The following is a 17,117-nucleotide window of genomic DNA, read 5'->3' as shown; positions in this document are numbered from 1 at the left end:
TTCAGCTATAATTCTTATTTAGTCCTCCAAGCTAGTCTGGTAAATTGATGGCAACTCCATAAAGATTAAATAACAAATTTAGACTCAGAAATTATTTAGTCTATGGTGGAAGATTAGTCAGGATAGATCACAAACCACTTCTAATACTTCAGAGTATTAACAGATAAAGTTTTATTTCTGATACATACAAAGTATGTTGTGAGTCTGACTATTTTCCTAAGTACCCTCAATCCAACTTTTATTCTGAAATCCAAGTCTGCTATGTCTTGCATCTTGGCCATCTTAAACATATGGTTCTAGTTCACTGTAGCAAGTAATGAATGGCCTGGGTGTTTTACTTTGGCTTTTAAGTACAAAAGTCAGCTGACAACACACACATATAAATGTATACATGTAGAATATGTATTTTATAACACACAAAATATAGGTATTTTATAACCCACATATATAAACCTTATATATTTATATATATAATTTTACATCTACAAACACCCATGTTTCTTATAAAGTAACATTCACACCTTCAGGGATTAGGGCTGAACATATCTTTTGGGAGGTCACAATTCAGTACACTATAGTTTTATTAAGATAAATTAGTAAAATTACAATTAATAGTTCAGGCTATGTAAAATTTAAAGATTTTTAGATAAATGTTTCAAGATTGTGTTCCAAAATAATTTTGAATTGAATTTTGGATGCTCTTAAACATATCCTTGTTATGTAGTGTATATGCATACACAGTGCAAAAACACATGTGTACCCTATAAAAATAAAAACAAGAGAAGGTTGGAGGTTGGGTAGAAAAGAGAAAAAGATTGGTAGGGACTTTTCAGAGTTGTCCTCCTTGATCATCTAAATACTGTTCACAGGTATGTCAATAAAATGTACCTGTTAGTCCAGGTTTAAAAATGTAACTGAACTTATCTGGTTTTGACTGACTGATTGATTTCTGTTTTATTTCTATCTGAATATAAGTTTTTTTCCAAATGTATAAATTTTAATGTAAAATAATTGATCTTTGATTATGAGCAGTTATCTTTTTCATTAAAACAAAAACATTTTTCTGTTTTCTTCATTTTTCACATGATCTTTACAATGTAGAGTGTAAAGTGGAAGCTGTTAGAATCATTTCATGAATAATTTAGATCTATCTTTCTATCTATTTCTGTTGAGTGATGGAAACCATCAATATTGGATGTTTTTGTTTCCTAAACATAGTTGAAAAGTTCACCAAAAAGGAAATGCATCTTGGAATAAAAGTCATTTTCAAGAGCATTCTGGTAATAAATCATGTGGAATTGTATTTTTAATACTTTATCATCAGCAGCAATGATTCACCAGCTCTTTGACAGAGGGTGAATTTTTATAGCAACTTACATAATTTACATATTAAGTTTAATGTGAGTCTTTCAAAATCAGAGGCCATGCACTTATTACAGGGATGTGATCTGTATAATAAAACATCTATAGTTTTATAAAGATAAATTAGTAAAATTGATGTTTGGATTTCCCTTTTAAGACTAACTTCTTTTAACTTATGGTTTAAGATTCTCAAAAATAAAGATATTGTGTCCAGGGCTGGGAATGTGGCTCAAGCGGTAGTGTGCTTGCCTGGCATGCGCGGGGCACTGGGTTTGATCCTCAGCACACATAAAAATAAAATAAAGATGCTGTGTCCACTGAAAACTAAAAAATAAATATTAAAAAGGATATTGTGGGGGCTGGGGATGTGGCTCAAGTGGTAGCGTGCTTGCCTGGCATGCGTGCGGCCCGGGTTCGATCCTCAGCACCACATACAAACAAAGATGTTGTGTCCGCCAAAAACTAAAAAATAAATATTAAATTTAAAAAAAAAAAAAGATATTGTGTCCATATGTAACTAAAAAATATTTTAAAAAATAAATAAATCAGTTTTGTTTATTTGATAAACCTGTATGTCTCATTCTGAGGACCCATTGTTCTTGGCTCCAAGTAACTTCTGTTTGGCTCCACAAATCAAATCTGTCTTCCTGGAAAAATTTTACCATTAAAGGAAGACAATCAAAAGAATATTTTGTAATAATTATATAAGCAACAGCATCATCATCAGGTAAGTATATAGCTTCCTAGGGAACTTAGAGAGAGAGAGAGAGAGAGAGAATATGCAAGCATACACATGTGCTCAGATATGAGTATTTGTACCATGTTCTCATTAATATCCTGACATAGTACTACAGAAATAACACAATAGGGTCATAAGATAACAGATTTTATGAAGAAAATGGTACACTTGAGATTTTCAAGTGAAAACTCCTAATTTTACAAATAAGGAAAGGAGAGATTTAGGCAACTAAAGTAAGTTGCGGAAGGCTAGCCACATCCTTAATTGATGTTGGGTATGGTGGTGTACACCTGCAGCCCAGTACCTCAGGAGGCTGAGGCAGGAGAATCACAAGTTTGAGGCCAGTTTCAGAAACTTTGTGAGACCCTGTCTCAAAATAAAACAGCTGGGGATGACACGTTTAATGTTTAAGTGCCCCTGGGTTCAATCCCCTCTACTCCAAAAATACAAAAACAAAAGCAACCCTACTATATAGCATAACTGAAGTTGGGAATTAGCTAGCAATGTTCAACCTGCAGATGTGCCTATATAGCCTGGAAATTTTTAAATACAATTTTAAACATCTTTTGATGAGGATAATAACTCTTCACTTTAATGGGTTTTTGTCATGCATGAAACATGCAGCCTTTAAGTAAGGTTTCCAGATGTAACAAATCAAAATTTGAACTTCAGACACTCAGCACTTTAAGAGTTGTATATAAGTATATCCCAAACATTTTAAGGGATGTACTCATGCTAAAAAATATTCATCTTTTATCTGAAATTCAAATCTAACTGAGTGTCTTATATTTTATCTTGCAAACCTAGTTCAGAGCAAACAAGGCATTTTGAATTCAACCTATCCACTAGGTATGGCAGAAAGATTTACTGTTTACAAAAGAATCTATATTCCCCCACATCTTGTACCTTCCATGAAATTGGGCAGGACCATATGACTAGTTTGGGCCAGTGTGCTATAATTTTATATATTATAGCAAAATAATATTAATAACATTAAGTAATATATTCAAAATATGTAAATTGGAAAGAAGCATGCAAATCATAGTACAAAATATAATTCCATATGTTGGGGGTTAATATTAATATATATATATATACATATATATATATATATATATGTATATGTGTATATATATATATATATATATATATATATATATATATATATATATATATTTTCTACAACTCAACAACAACAATGGTGCAGATGCCAGGGAAACAGCATGCCAGTTCTTCAAACAACTAAAAATAGAACTACCATATAATCCAGAAATCCCATGTATGGGGATGTATCTAAAAGAATTGAAAGGTAGATCGTCAAGAGATATTTGCATACCTATGTTCACTGCAACATTATTCACAATAGTCAAGAGGTAGAAGCAACCTACCATACATTGACAGATGAACGGATAAATGAAATTGAATATTATTCAGCCTTAAAAAGGAAATTCTGACACATGCTACAATTCTGACACATGCTACATGGATAAACCTGAAGGAAATAGTGCAAAATGAAATAAACAAATTTTTTAAAAGACAATTTATTGATTCTATTAACATGGGTTATCTAAAGTAGTCAAATTCATAGAAACAGAAAATAAAATGATGGCTGCCAGAGTCTAAGGGAAAGGAAAAATGGGACATTGTTCTTGGTAGATTTAGAGCACTAAGTTTTTCAAGATACAAAGTTCTGGACATCTGTTAGATAGCAGATAAAGTGAATGCTATTGAACTGCACATCTAAAATGGTTTTTTAAAACTTAACAAAAGTGTATATTTTAAGTATGTTTCATTTTTTTGTCACTTAACCTCAATAAAGCTATTTATATGGACATATGTGACTTTAAGAAGTGATAAAGAGGCTGGGTGCAATGGCACACATCTGTAATCCCAGTGACTTGGGAGACTAAAACAGAAGAATTTCAAGTGTGAGGCTAGCCTAAGCAAGTTAGTGAGACCCTGTCTCAAAATAAAAAATAAAAAAAAAAAACTTGAGATTTAGCTCAGTGGCAGAACATTCAAAACCCAGTACTCACTCACTCTCTCTCTCTCTCTCTCTCTCTCTCTCTCTCTCACACACACACACACACACACACACACACACACACACACCGCAGTGATAAAGAATAAGAATTCCTAAGTCAGACTTATTGGCCTCAAGTCTGTCTGGTGTGACTGTGGGCATGTTATCTAACTCTTGTTTCTCAACTTCTCCTCTGTAAAATGGGATTTTATAGGTACCCCTTGGTTGGACTATAATATTCATAAGCAAGAGCTAGTCATTGTGCTAAATAAATGTAATAATATGTCAATCTCACTCTTGATGTATCTTTATACATGCATAATAATGTTTAATTGGCTGTTTTACCAGACATTTTAGTTATTTTCTTCCCAGTTTATGTTTTTATTACATATTTCTGATTTTTAGAATATAGCAATAGAAATAAACTTTTGTTGTGTTGTTTGATTTTTTATTTTTTAGACGACATCCCACTGTGTTGCCAGTACTGTCCTGGAACCACAATCCTGCCTCACGCTTCCAAAGTAGCTGGAATTACAAGTGTTTTTAATGTATACAGGTAAATCAGATGGGCCATCTCCTTAGAAGTTTGTCTCTCTTGGTGATGCTAAGGCAATCATTGTTGAGAAAACATGGACAATTTATTAGATTTCAGAAGTCTTTCAATATTTTAGCACTATTATTTTAATAGAGAAAGATACTATTATATATGTATGTGTAAAACAGAGTTTATAATAGTAGGCTTCAATCATTTTATTTATGAAAATCTTGGTTTATAATCCCCTGAAATTTTCATAATAATATCATTCACTATTAGAATTGCCTAACTATATGTATACAATGGGCTGGGTGACAATAATACAAATTAGATACAAGGCTGCAGAAGTATTTCACAGAGATACCTTACTGATCTATTATTTTTGCAACACTGGAAAGAGCTGTGTTAGATTTGGTGTTAGTCCTGATATTTCCCCTAGACAGAGTCAGTTCTGGCCTGCTCTATCTCTCATGACAGTGATGACAGCTGTATCCAGATGCTAAATACTCAAGAGGCACTCCAATACAGTGTTAAAGACTCTGAACATTTCATCCCTAAACAATGTAGCATTCCAAGAGAAAACAGATCTCTTTCTCACAGAAATAAAATTGTGAAGGTGTATGATGAATCAGGGACCAAAATTAGAGGCAACAAAATCCTAAAGTTTCTCTGCTCATCACAGTGGTTTTTGCTTCTCTCTTTCTAATATAGAAATATTTATAAATTAAAAAATAATATTACCAGCATAAACAATAACAAAATATTTTCAAACATAAAATGTTGCAATAGCTATTACACAGTTAAGAAGGCTGTTCTAAATGGCAATCAAAGAATAAATCATGAGAGATTTAACTTCAGAATCAAAATTTCTGAAATGTCTTATTTTGAGAGTATGGGCTAGAGTATTTGTCCTGAGGGCAACTGTTTCTTCCATTTTTTTCCTCTCTCCCCTCCCATACTTTCTAAATAAACTTGCATTTTTTCACATTTACAAAACAAAGACTACAGGGTTTTAAAGTATTATTTACTTGAATCATAATTTTTCTAAAGAAATATGAAATTTTAAGGTTTAAAGTAATTTTATATATATCAGTGTCCAAACAAATTTGGCTATAAACCAAAATTCTTTTTCCACTAAAAAAATGTAGATTAATCTAACCAAAAATACGTCAAAGAGTCTTTCTAAAATGACCAATGCCCAAGTTTGCTAACAAAAATGCAAAACAATCTGCTTCAGTAAAATACAAATGTATAAATTATGGCAACAAGTGTAAATTAAAATTTACTAAATAATAAATGTACTTATTTTGCTACATTATGTTTTAGAAACATTTTTGTTTCTTTTTACTTTTCAATGGAATGTAACTAACATAAACAAGTTAGTTGTACATCTTGATGAATTTTTACATATGTTCCAGCCATGTAACCACTAACCAGATCAACATAGAGAATCCCTGAAAGACAGTGTTTCCTTCATGTTCTAATGTATGACTCCCCTGATAATGTTGTTAACAATGAAGAATCCTTAGGCCACATTCACAGAGACTCAATAACATTAGTCTCGGATGGGACTTTGGATGCTGATTATTTAATAAGCACCTCCACTTGAAGAAACACTGCTGTAGAGAAGCCAAACTTAACTCATGGCTCTAGAAGTTCCTTTACTCTCTACTTCAAAGATAATTTTATTGGGAAACCTAGATGCTTTCCTACTGATTAAGAATGTCGTGGATGTTTAACCAATGTGATCCTGCAATCTATACTGGTGGTAAAAATAAGAATTCATACCCCACTTGAATCAAATGAATGAAATATGATATATCAAGATCATTGTAATGCTTTGAGCAACCAATAAAAAAAAATATATGTCATTTGCTATCCCTGTATAATTTTACATTTTAGTGTTGTTTTTTTCTTTCTTTGGAGCAGAGTCTCCCAAATAATGTTTATACTGTTCACAACAAAATGAAAATTAGAAAGACCATAGTGAGTTATTCATAAACTTAAATGTGTATTGTCCTTTAAGATTATATACTTTCTACTTTCAAGACCTCAAGATACCTTTTATTTTATGAACTACTTCCAAGAGTAAAATCAGTAGGGTTTTTAAAATTGATTTAGAAAGTTAAAAATTCAATATTGTTCAGATTTCAAAAATCCAAGCTACCAATCCTTTTGAGTCTGCTCCTGAAATCTGAACTGATTGCCACCAAGGGTAGAGTGTCACATCTTGACAATTTCTCCACCAGAGCGTGTCAAGTTTGACTACAAACTTTCTACTATGTCAAAAGACAACATTAGTTTCTTTTCTCTCTTTATATAAATAATATGCTTTGTAGAAACTTTCAAAGAATAGGAAAAATCAAATCAAAACCACCAAACCACTGTTAATGTATTCATTTTTCTAGCCTTTAGGTACAATTTTTTAACAACTTGGGAATAAAATTTATACATATGAAGAAGAATCACCTGATATTTTTCTCTGGCATTTTCCAAAGTCATTAAAATCCTTTCAGGGAATGAGGGAAATGAGGAGGGTTGAAATAAGGAAAGATAGTGGAATGAGTTTGACATAACACTCCTATATAATATATGAATATGCCACAGTGAATCTCACTATCATGTACATCCACAAAAAATTAATTTAAAAAATAACTATGGGTAAATGGCAGAAAGATCAATAAAGGAAAGGAAGCAGGGGGTTGGGGAGGGAAAATGTAAGGGAGGTACTGGGGACTGAATTAGGACAAGTTATATTCCATGCTTTTAGAATTATTTCAAAATGGATTCTACTGTCATGTATAACTAAAAAGAAGCAATAAAAACATGTATGGACAAAGCAAAACAAAAATCCTTTCAGTGTAGTTTTGTTTCATGCTATTCTATCTTATGAATGTGTTGTAATTTATTGCAATGTTTTAAATTAGAGCAAAGAGGCCATTTCTACTTCAAAACATGCCAATGACACTACCGTGAAAATTTGTACACATTTAAAAATGACATCTAATATTTTTTAAGATATAAAGGTTATAGGAAGAAAGAAACTAATACAGAGGGAGTTAAGATTTTAAAGTTTTTGATATGTTGTGATTCAGTTACATATTGCTTTATAACAAAATATCTACAGCTTAGTTGTTTAACACAACCATTTATTATTTCTTTGCATAGTATTGGCTGGTATTTCTTATGCAACTGTATTCAGCAGAAGCTCCACTGAAACATGGATGTCTAAGATGGCTTTACTCTGCATCTGACACTTCAGCTGAGATGGCTGGAATAACTGAGGACTGATTTGGTCCCCCTATGTAGTATCTTATTACTAAGTATTCTAGCCTGACCCTATTTATAGGGTGGCTTGATCCCTGAGAGTAAATGTGGAACTGACAGGTTTTTTAAGACTAGACCTATAAGTTAAAGCAAATCATGGGTCCAGCTCACATTTAGGGAAAAGAGAGGGAGATGCCACTGTTTAATGGAGAAGCTATAACATCATCACATTGCAGAAGGGCATTTGGGTAATAGGGATTGTTGTGGCCCTCATTAGAAACAATTGACCACATATTGCCATATTATCAATTTATAAAATGTCATTTTATAATAAGTGTATACAAAATAAACTTTCATCAGGTTGCTATGAATTAAAAAGTGTCAGTTAGGATGTGTACTAACAATAACTCTTAAACACTCTTGGTTAGGAGTGTGTTATGGTTTGGATCTTAAATGTCCCCAAAATGCCTATATGCAAAAGGCTTGGCTGCCAGACTCTGGTGATATTGGGAGATGATGGAACTTTTAGGAGGTAGGGCCTAGTGCAAGGAAGTTAGGTCACTGAGGGCATGCCCATGAAAGGGATATTGGGACCCCAGACCCTCCCACTATTTTTCTTTGCTTCCTGGATGTCAGGAGGTAACAGTTTTGCTCCACTATGTATTCCCAGCCAAGATGTTCTGCCCCACTACAGGAACAACAGCAGTGAAGCCAGACATCCATGGGTTGAAACCTGAAAACATGAGCCAAAATAAACCTTTAAGTTGTTTGTCTCAAATATTTTGTTACAGTAATGGAAAACTGGCTTAACAGTATAATCATGAATGTCTACTGTAGAACATAGTTTGGCATCCCATTAATCCATACCCTGAATAAATGAGTGCTCATATAGACCAGAATATATGTACAAAAGGTACATAGTAGCATTATTCTTAGTTCATTATAGTCCCAAACCAGAAACCCTAAAGTTCATCAAATCTAGAATAGATTTTATGGAAATGTGGAATATTTAAAGAACAGTGAAAATGCACAAACTATACATTGAGCAACATAACTGAATCCTTTAAAAATAATGTTGAACATAAAATACAAGTCACAAAATGATGCAGACAGTGTGATTTCAGTTATGTAAAGTATCAGAAAAAGCCAAACTACACAGTTATTTAGGGATGCATGCATAAATAATATGATTATAAAGGAAAGCAGAAAAAATACTTTCTATATTAAAGCTAAGGTATGAGTTTGGCCCAGAAAGGGGGAAGTGGGATGGAGAGAGCATCCAGACAGGGGGAAAGCCAGAAATTTGAGGAACTGAAAGGAAACAAGAACAAAAGTTAGAAAAGCACTTATAGATCATCTTAAAGATTTTCAGATTTCCTGCTAAGAACAATTAAAAATTATTGATTGGTTTAAGCAAAGGACAATAACCAGGGTTTAGTTTTCAAAGAATTATCTTGTCTGTTATGTATGAAATACAGAAGTCAAGATACATACAGGAATATAGTTAAAATTTTTTCATGGTTTCCCCTGAAAGATGATATAGCTGATGCAGTGATAGTAGGTAGGGAGAGAAAGAGACAAAAACAAGATAATCTTGGAAAGTGGAATCAAAAAGACCTGATGTTTGGGAGTTAAAAAAAAATGAGTTAGGATGATTCTTATTTTCTGGCATGATCAACAGGGTGCTACTGGTCAAGAGATGGAACACTAGCAGAAGGTTGGTTGATTTTGGATTCCTAGGAGATATGAAAGCACAGATGTTATCCAAGCAATTGAAAAAGTGAATAAATGCTCTGGAGTGCGAAACAGGAATTTGGGGGTAACCAGCATTGTATTTTATTTTAATATAGCACAGAAGTAAATAAAATAGGGTATAGCTGAAGTATCAAGAGAGGTAAAATAACTCAGAAAGGATAAATAGGAGAAAGAATTAGTGACGATGTTACTTTTTTTTTTTTTTTTTTTTTTTTTTAAGAGAGAGAGAGGGCTGGGGATGTGGCTCAAGCGGTAGCGCGCTTGCCTGGCATGAGTGCGGCCCGGGTTCGATCCTCAGCATCACATACAAACAAAGATGTTGTATCCGCCGATATCTAAAAAATAAATATTAAAATTCTCTCTCTCCTTTTTTTTTTTTTAAAAAGGAGAGAGAGAATTTTTTAAAGAGAGAAAGAGAGAATTTTTTAAAGAGAGAAAGAGAGAATTTTTTAGTTTTCGGTGGACACAACATCTTTATTTGTATGTGGTGCTGAGGATTGAATCCAGCGCCCCGTGCATGCCAGGCGAGCGCAGCTACCACTTGAGCCACATCCCCAGCCCACAATGTTACTTTTTATATGTGAAGCCTAGTACTTGAGGCTGGGATATAAAGGCCATTAAGATATGGTCCCTAGTTTACTGTCAGGCAGAGGAGACAGAAACATTTGCAAGTTGATCAACTGATCTAGATAGATCAAGATAAAGTTAAATACAAAATGCTGTGGGATCTCAGAAGGGCAGTCAACTCTGGAAGGTCCAATAAGAATGCCAGAAGAGCTTGGTGCAGTGGGGTACACCTGTAATCCCAACAGCTAGGGAGGTTGAGGCAGGAAGATCTCAAGTTCAAAGGCAGCCCCAGCAACTTGGTGAGACATTGACCAAAATAAAATATAAAAAAGGGCTGGGGATATGCTCAGTGATTAAGCACCCCTGGGTTCAATCCCTAGTACCAAAAAGAAAAAGAATTAGCCAGAAGATTTGGAAAAGTAGGAAAGGCATTCCAGATAGATGCAATAAGATACACAAAAGCACAGAAGCTTGAAACAGAATCATGTATGTGCTTGATCACAAGCAGTCCAATACAATTAATGTACAGAGTTTGAAGGCTAGGAGAAGGGAGTCAGGCAGAATGGGGAGGAAGGTCCCAGTCATGGAGGCCTTCCATGCCCTTCCATGCCTACCTAATTTGTTCAGTAGAAGTACAAATCATATGGTAATAAATTTGAGTAATGTGGTAATGTTTGTGTACTAGACAGGTTACTTAAACCTGGAGTACAGGAGGAAGGTGAAGGTGAGCATAGCCCAAATGATTAGAAAAGAAGCAACTAAATAGGGAGTGGTAATACAAGGAACAATACATTTTAAAATATTTAGGACCACTCTTTAATTTAAAGAGCCTGTCTGGAAGGTCATATATGCTCAGGCCCATGTTTGACCCCCTCTTTAAATGCAGTTGAAAGTGACTGCTGGGGGTGGGATGTGTGGCCAAGGTAAGGAGAGAGAGGAGGCGGGGAGGAGAGAGAGGGAGAAAAGGAATTGGATGTCAAAGCCCAAATGCTTGGGCATTTACAACAAAGCAAGGAGACCTCACAACTCAAGAGGTTACAAGATTGCCAGGGTCTGTGCCAGGTGAAGAAAACAGCCAGCCAGCTGCGGGGATGGTGCAGCTAGCAGGTGAAGTAGGTGCAAGCCTGGCCAGTGTTACCGCAACTTTGACAGTGAGCACTCAGCGCACCAGAGCCAGGGCAGCACTGGAGTGGCAAGATGCAGTGCCGCAGAGACTACAAAATTCATGATTCTACACTGCTGGGATCTGCAACAAGGCTCCACACTGAGGAGAAGCTGCAGCTGCAGAGAATAAAATAAATAGTGAGACAGAGGAAAGGAAGGCTCCAGGGGGAACAGGTTCAGGGAATCCAGAAACAAGTCACTGAGGTTTTGACCATAAAACAACAAAAAGGGGAGCTTGTTGAAGTCAGAAAAGATTTCCTCCTACTGTGTCACTATAAAAATTAAGCGGGGGGGGGGACTATAAAGAACTAATTTCCTATAGAAATAACCACAGGAGAGCTGGGAGGGAAAACTCCATACAAAATAATTATGAGAAAACTATATAAAGAGCAAACTAGATTCATCCCTACAGACAAGTAAAACAGGACAGGAAGATATGTCCACAAAATGGCTCAAAACCATAACCTGACATTTAAAAATAGGCATGAAACACCCAGAAAATAACTCAAGATGCAGAAGAACACAACATTAAAAAGCTCAGCTTTGAGATGACAGAACTGAAGAAAGAGAAAAAAAATGTTTCTGAAATAGAGATAAAACAAAAAGAATATAAGAGCAAAGAAACACAGCAGATAATGCTAAAAAAGAAATGGAAAGTGAGTAAGCGAACTTTTTTCCTTAATTTTTAAAAGATTTTTTTTTAATCAAAGAGATGAAGAGATAAGGACAGTTAGTGCAACTAGTACACGAATCCTTTCCAGCAGCTTCAGACCCCTCTGCTTTGTAGCTGCTGCTGTTACAACCATTTTCTTAGACATTTTTGTGTGTCCATGGCCTCGGTTCTTTTTTTTTTTTAATTGATTTAAAATAAATAAATAAATGACCGTGGAATGCATTACAATTTTTATTACATATGGCAACTACAGAATACTTTTGCTAACTACATGGTTGTTCAGTTCCTAGTGACAACTCCTTCATCCACTATCTCTAGTACTCAGGGAAGCCTTCAAAGATAAGAATACCACTGACCCAGGTCCCTTCCTCCCCTGGCAAGGGGTTAATATCCACTGTCACTTAGAGTGAAAAGAAGAGCTCTCCCTTTCAGAGATCAAACACCAGGATTCCAGGCATTTCTTGTGCTCTCCTTTTTGAAGAATTTTATCTCCCATTCTGCCCACTGTCTGCTGGAATATAAGTACTCTTTTCTATCATGTAAGAAATGTTCAAGACACAAACTAAACATTCATTCAGTTTAAATCATACATATGAATTCATTCCGATTCATTTAGCAAATAGTTTTGTTGTTGTTATTGTAGTACTGAGGAACCCAGGGTGCTTTACCACTGTGCAACATCCACAGCCCTTTCTATTTATTTATTTTATTTTGAGACAGGGTCTAAGTTGCCCAAGCCGGCCTTGAACTTGAGAATCCTCACCTCAGCCTCCCCAGTCGCTGGGATTACAGGTTTGTGCCACTGTGCCCAATTTAGCACAGTGGCACAAACTAGTTACTGAGCAACAAATCCTTATTGATTAGTAATAAATAAGACCACATATTAGGTTCCTGCTTTGTTGTAATCATCTTGAGGTGAAAAGGGGTATGTTACCCTATAGCCAAATAACAAGGCCATTACAGACTCTGATGAATGCTGGGAAGGAAATAAACACAGTGATGAGAAATCAAGGGAAGTCATTCTATTCTAAATAGAAAAGTCAGGGAAGACTTTTCTAACCATATACATAGTCTCATATCAGATTATTTTTGTATAATATTAGACTATTCAAGTATATTCCTAAGAAACCCCCATTTATTCCCTTTTGGAGCTATCTTCAGGCCTCTTTCTCTTTATTTTATATCCTCCAAAATGTACATATAAAGATAGAAATGTAAAGATAGAAATACACCTCATTCCTGACTTTACAGAACTAACAGCTTAGTGGAAAGAACAGATGTTGTATTAGTTTCCCATTACTGTAACGAATACCTGCCATAATCATAGAGAGAAAATGTTAATGTGGCTTACAGATTTCAGTCCATGATCAATTGACCCCCATTGCTATAATTATTGTGGCAAGGCAGCATATGTTGGTAGAAGCACATGGTGGAACAAAACTGATCATCTCATGGCCAGAAAGCCCAAGAGAGAACAAGGAAGAGGCAGGGGTCCCACAATCTCCTCAGGGCACATCCTCAATGACCTAAAGATCTTCCACTAGGCCCCACCATTCACCACCTCCCAATAGTGTCTCCCTGGGACTAACCCTTCAACATCTGGGCCTTAAGAGGGTGGAGCATTTAGGATTCAAACTATAATAGATGTATAAACAGATAAGTAAATGCATAACAAAGGGTACACCTGTGAGGAGTGTTACTGTTTTTACTAGTTAACTCTTTGACCTAGGGTCTCTAGAGTTCCTGAAAACTCTTGTACTATTTGAGTTCCAGGTTGAAAATTCTGCCTGGCTCCCTACATCATCTCAATATTTACTTGTTATTTTTAAAGTAAAACAGTAATAACTTTGACTTGCATATAATACTAGCTTAATTTCCTCACTGGCATAATACATAAAATAAATGGGAAATTGATTTTAAAATTACTTTAATAAGAAGTCTGTATTTTTTTTCACAATTTTTTTCCAACAATAACATTTTGGCCAGATAATTTAAGTTAGTTATCACCTTAGAATGTGTTAATAACTATCGCTATCAAAAAACTGTACTAGCTAGGTACAGTGGCTCATGACTGACTGTAATCCCAGTGATTTGGGAGGCAAAGGCAAGAGAATTTCAAGTTCAAAGTTGCCTAAGCAACTTAGTGAGACCCTCAGCAACTTAGTAAGACCCTCAAAATAAAAAATAAAAAGGGCTGGGGATGTGACTCAGTGGTAAAGCATCCTTGGGTTTATTACCCCAGTACCCCCCCCCAAAAAAAAATACCTCTACTATAGTTCATTATCACTTATTCTATCAGTAATTGTGTCAATCAACCATGCTCATCTGCTAATCAATCAGGCAGTATTTATTTATACCGTAGATTTTAGAGGAGCACAAAACAGACAATGAATATTCTACAAAAGACACTAGAATTAGAAATACTTTGACAGATACACAGGTATTTTAATTATGTTTTTGAATTGGCTAGTGGCATATATTGGCTTGGCAACTCTTATAGATTCATTACAATTCTTTTGGATTTCTCTGAGATATACCCAACTACTGGGAGTTGCTACTTCCCTTCAAAGACTGGGGCAGCCACATGCCAGGTCCTTATGTTAGGGACAGATGAAAAAGAACAGTGATAGCTCCCTTTTGCTAATATCCTTCCCTTCACATATTGCAAGACCTCAGAGCTAGGATAGAATTATCTGTCAATCCTAGCTTTATATGAGGTGCTAAGTGAAGAAAGAGGGGATTAAAGTCCTCCAAAGGCAGCTTCTCTCTGTGTGATTCTTTAATGAGGATGACAGCAGGCTTGAGCCTTCTGGAAATTCTCACACAGGCATTAGGTGTAAACAGCACGTAGGGAGTTCTAAAAAGGTATCTCCAGAGCAAGGGAAGGAGGTCAGGAAAAAGTCATCTAATGAAGATATACACACCAAGAAACAATAATTATTTTGCCAACAAACAAACAAAAAACTTAGAATTAACACCTAAATGTAGGACATGGTTTTGCTTTCAATTTAATTAAACCACTCTGTCATTACACCCCATGCACATATCTTTGTCCTATCACACTGAAGTATAATTGTTGGTTTATATGTCCTCTGCCTAGCTGAATTCCTTTCTATAAAAACAGTATTTAGTAATATTTCCCCCCTCAGAATTGAACTCTGTCTGGCATAGAAAAGCTACGTGACTTTGATCTTCTCAAAATCTCTGATTACTTTATGCTTTTTCTCAAGCTTAATGTGGCTGAACTGAAAAAATGACAGTATTACCTGAAAATATAACTAAAGAAGGCAGGCATTAAAATGCAATAGGCATCTGCATGTAGTATATAAAAAGTACAGATGGATTAAAAACAATGTGCTATTCAGAAATATCTGAGATATTAAATCAACTGATATGAGCATTTTGGTCACTCAAACTGCATTCACCACAGTAGTAGTAGGTATTCATTAGGGAATACCAAAATGTGGATCAATTTCCTTTTAGATTATATAGTTCTGGATAACTAGACTTAATGTACATTCATTCATTTTTAGAGTACTTACTGAGTACTTGTTATATGTCAGGTACTGAGACAGTAACTAGAACTCTAACAATATATTTGAATGAAGATATCCATAGTTGAGTCTAGTGGGGCAAATGAAACCTATATATAGGCTAAAATGTTAGGAGCTCTAAGATAAGTTTGTTTTCAGTAGAGTGGGGGAGGATGGGGTGTTTTCTTCAGCTATGTTTGACCAATGCAAAACACAGAATAGGGAAGGTGATGCCTCACCCAAATCTTAAATGAAGAGAATAGGATGAGAGGGTGCAGAAAGGCATTTTAGACTGAGGAAATTTACAGAAGAAACAATAAAGTTGGTAGCTTGTTTGAGCAGAGCTCAGTGAGGAAGAGTGTAGGGTTCTAGAGAGATAATGTCTTCAAGAACTTTATAGAATATGTTAATAAGTTCTGACTTTATACCATACAAAACAGGAAGTGACAGAATATATTACTTTGGTAGGGCTGCCATAACAAAGTGTCACAGACTGGGTGGTTTAAACAACAGAAGTTTATTTTCTCCCAATTCTAGAGGCTGGAAGTCCAAGATCAAGGTGCTGGTAGAGATGTTTCTTCTGAGGCCTCTGTCCTTATCTTCACATGGTCTTCCCTCCGTACATATCTGTGTCCTAATCTTCTATTTTTACAGACACTAGTTTATACTGAATTAAGGTCCAAACTTATAACCTCATTTTAACTTAATTACTTCTTTCAAGATCCTATCTCCAAACATAATCACATTCTGAGGTACTGGGGGTTAGGGCATCAACATACAAACGTGGAGGGAACATACCATAACAGGGTTGTATCCAACTTCAATAACTGTCAAGTCTATTTTGTGCTGTTATAACAATACCACAGACTGGGTAACTTAGAATGGAGAGGAACTTATTGACTCATGGTTCTGGAAGCTGAGTCCAAGATTTAGGGGCTGGCATTTGGTGAGGGTATCCTTGCAAAGGGAAGTTGAAAGAGAGCAAGAGGGGACTGAACTCATCTTTTATAGGAAACTCTCTCATGATAATGGCACTAATTAATTCATGAGAGAAGTGCCCCCAAGGTTCAAATACCTCCCAATAGGTATGGCTTTCAACACTGCAGCATTCGGGGTCAGGTTTCTAACACGTGAATTTTGAGGGACACATTTAAGCCACGGAAATCACCCAGCTAGCAGGGTGGACAGGTACAGGGCCAGGGCAGGGAGACACTTTGAAAGAATGTTGCCAAAATCTTTGAGAGATGATGAGCCTTCACAAGACACAGGAGGGCACGGCAAAGAGGGCGATATAAAGAGAACGTTAAGGATCCTTGGCCTCCAGAACAGGATTCAACTCCTCGGCATAGTCCACAGGGATTTTGATAATTCAGCTCTAACCTCCCAATGCAGACTCATGTTGTGCCACTCCAGATAGCCTATCCTCCGGTACTAAGGTCTTCTCAAAGTCTCTGATCACTTTATGCTTTTTCTCAAGTTTAATGTGGCCAAACCTGTGT

The sequence above is a fragment of the Callospermophilus lateralis genome, chromosome 16, assembly GCF_048772815.1.
Source record: "Callospermophilus lateralis isolate mCalLat2 chromosome 16, mCalLat2.hap1, whole genome shotgun sequence".
Lineage (NCBI taxonomy): Eukaryota > Metazoa > Chordata > Mammalia > Rodentia > Sciuridae > Callospermophilus > Callospermophilus lateralis.
The sequence above is the reverse complement of the archived record's forward strand: the minus strand, read 5'-3'. Positions refer to the sequence as shown.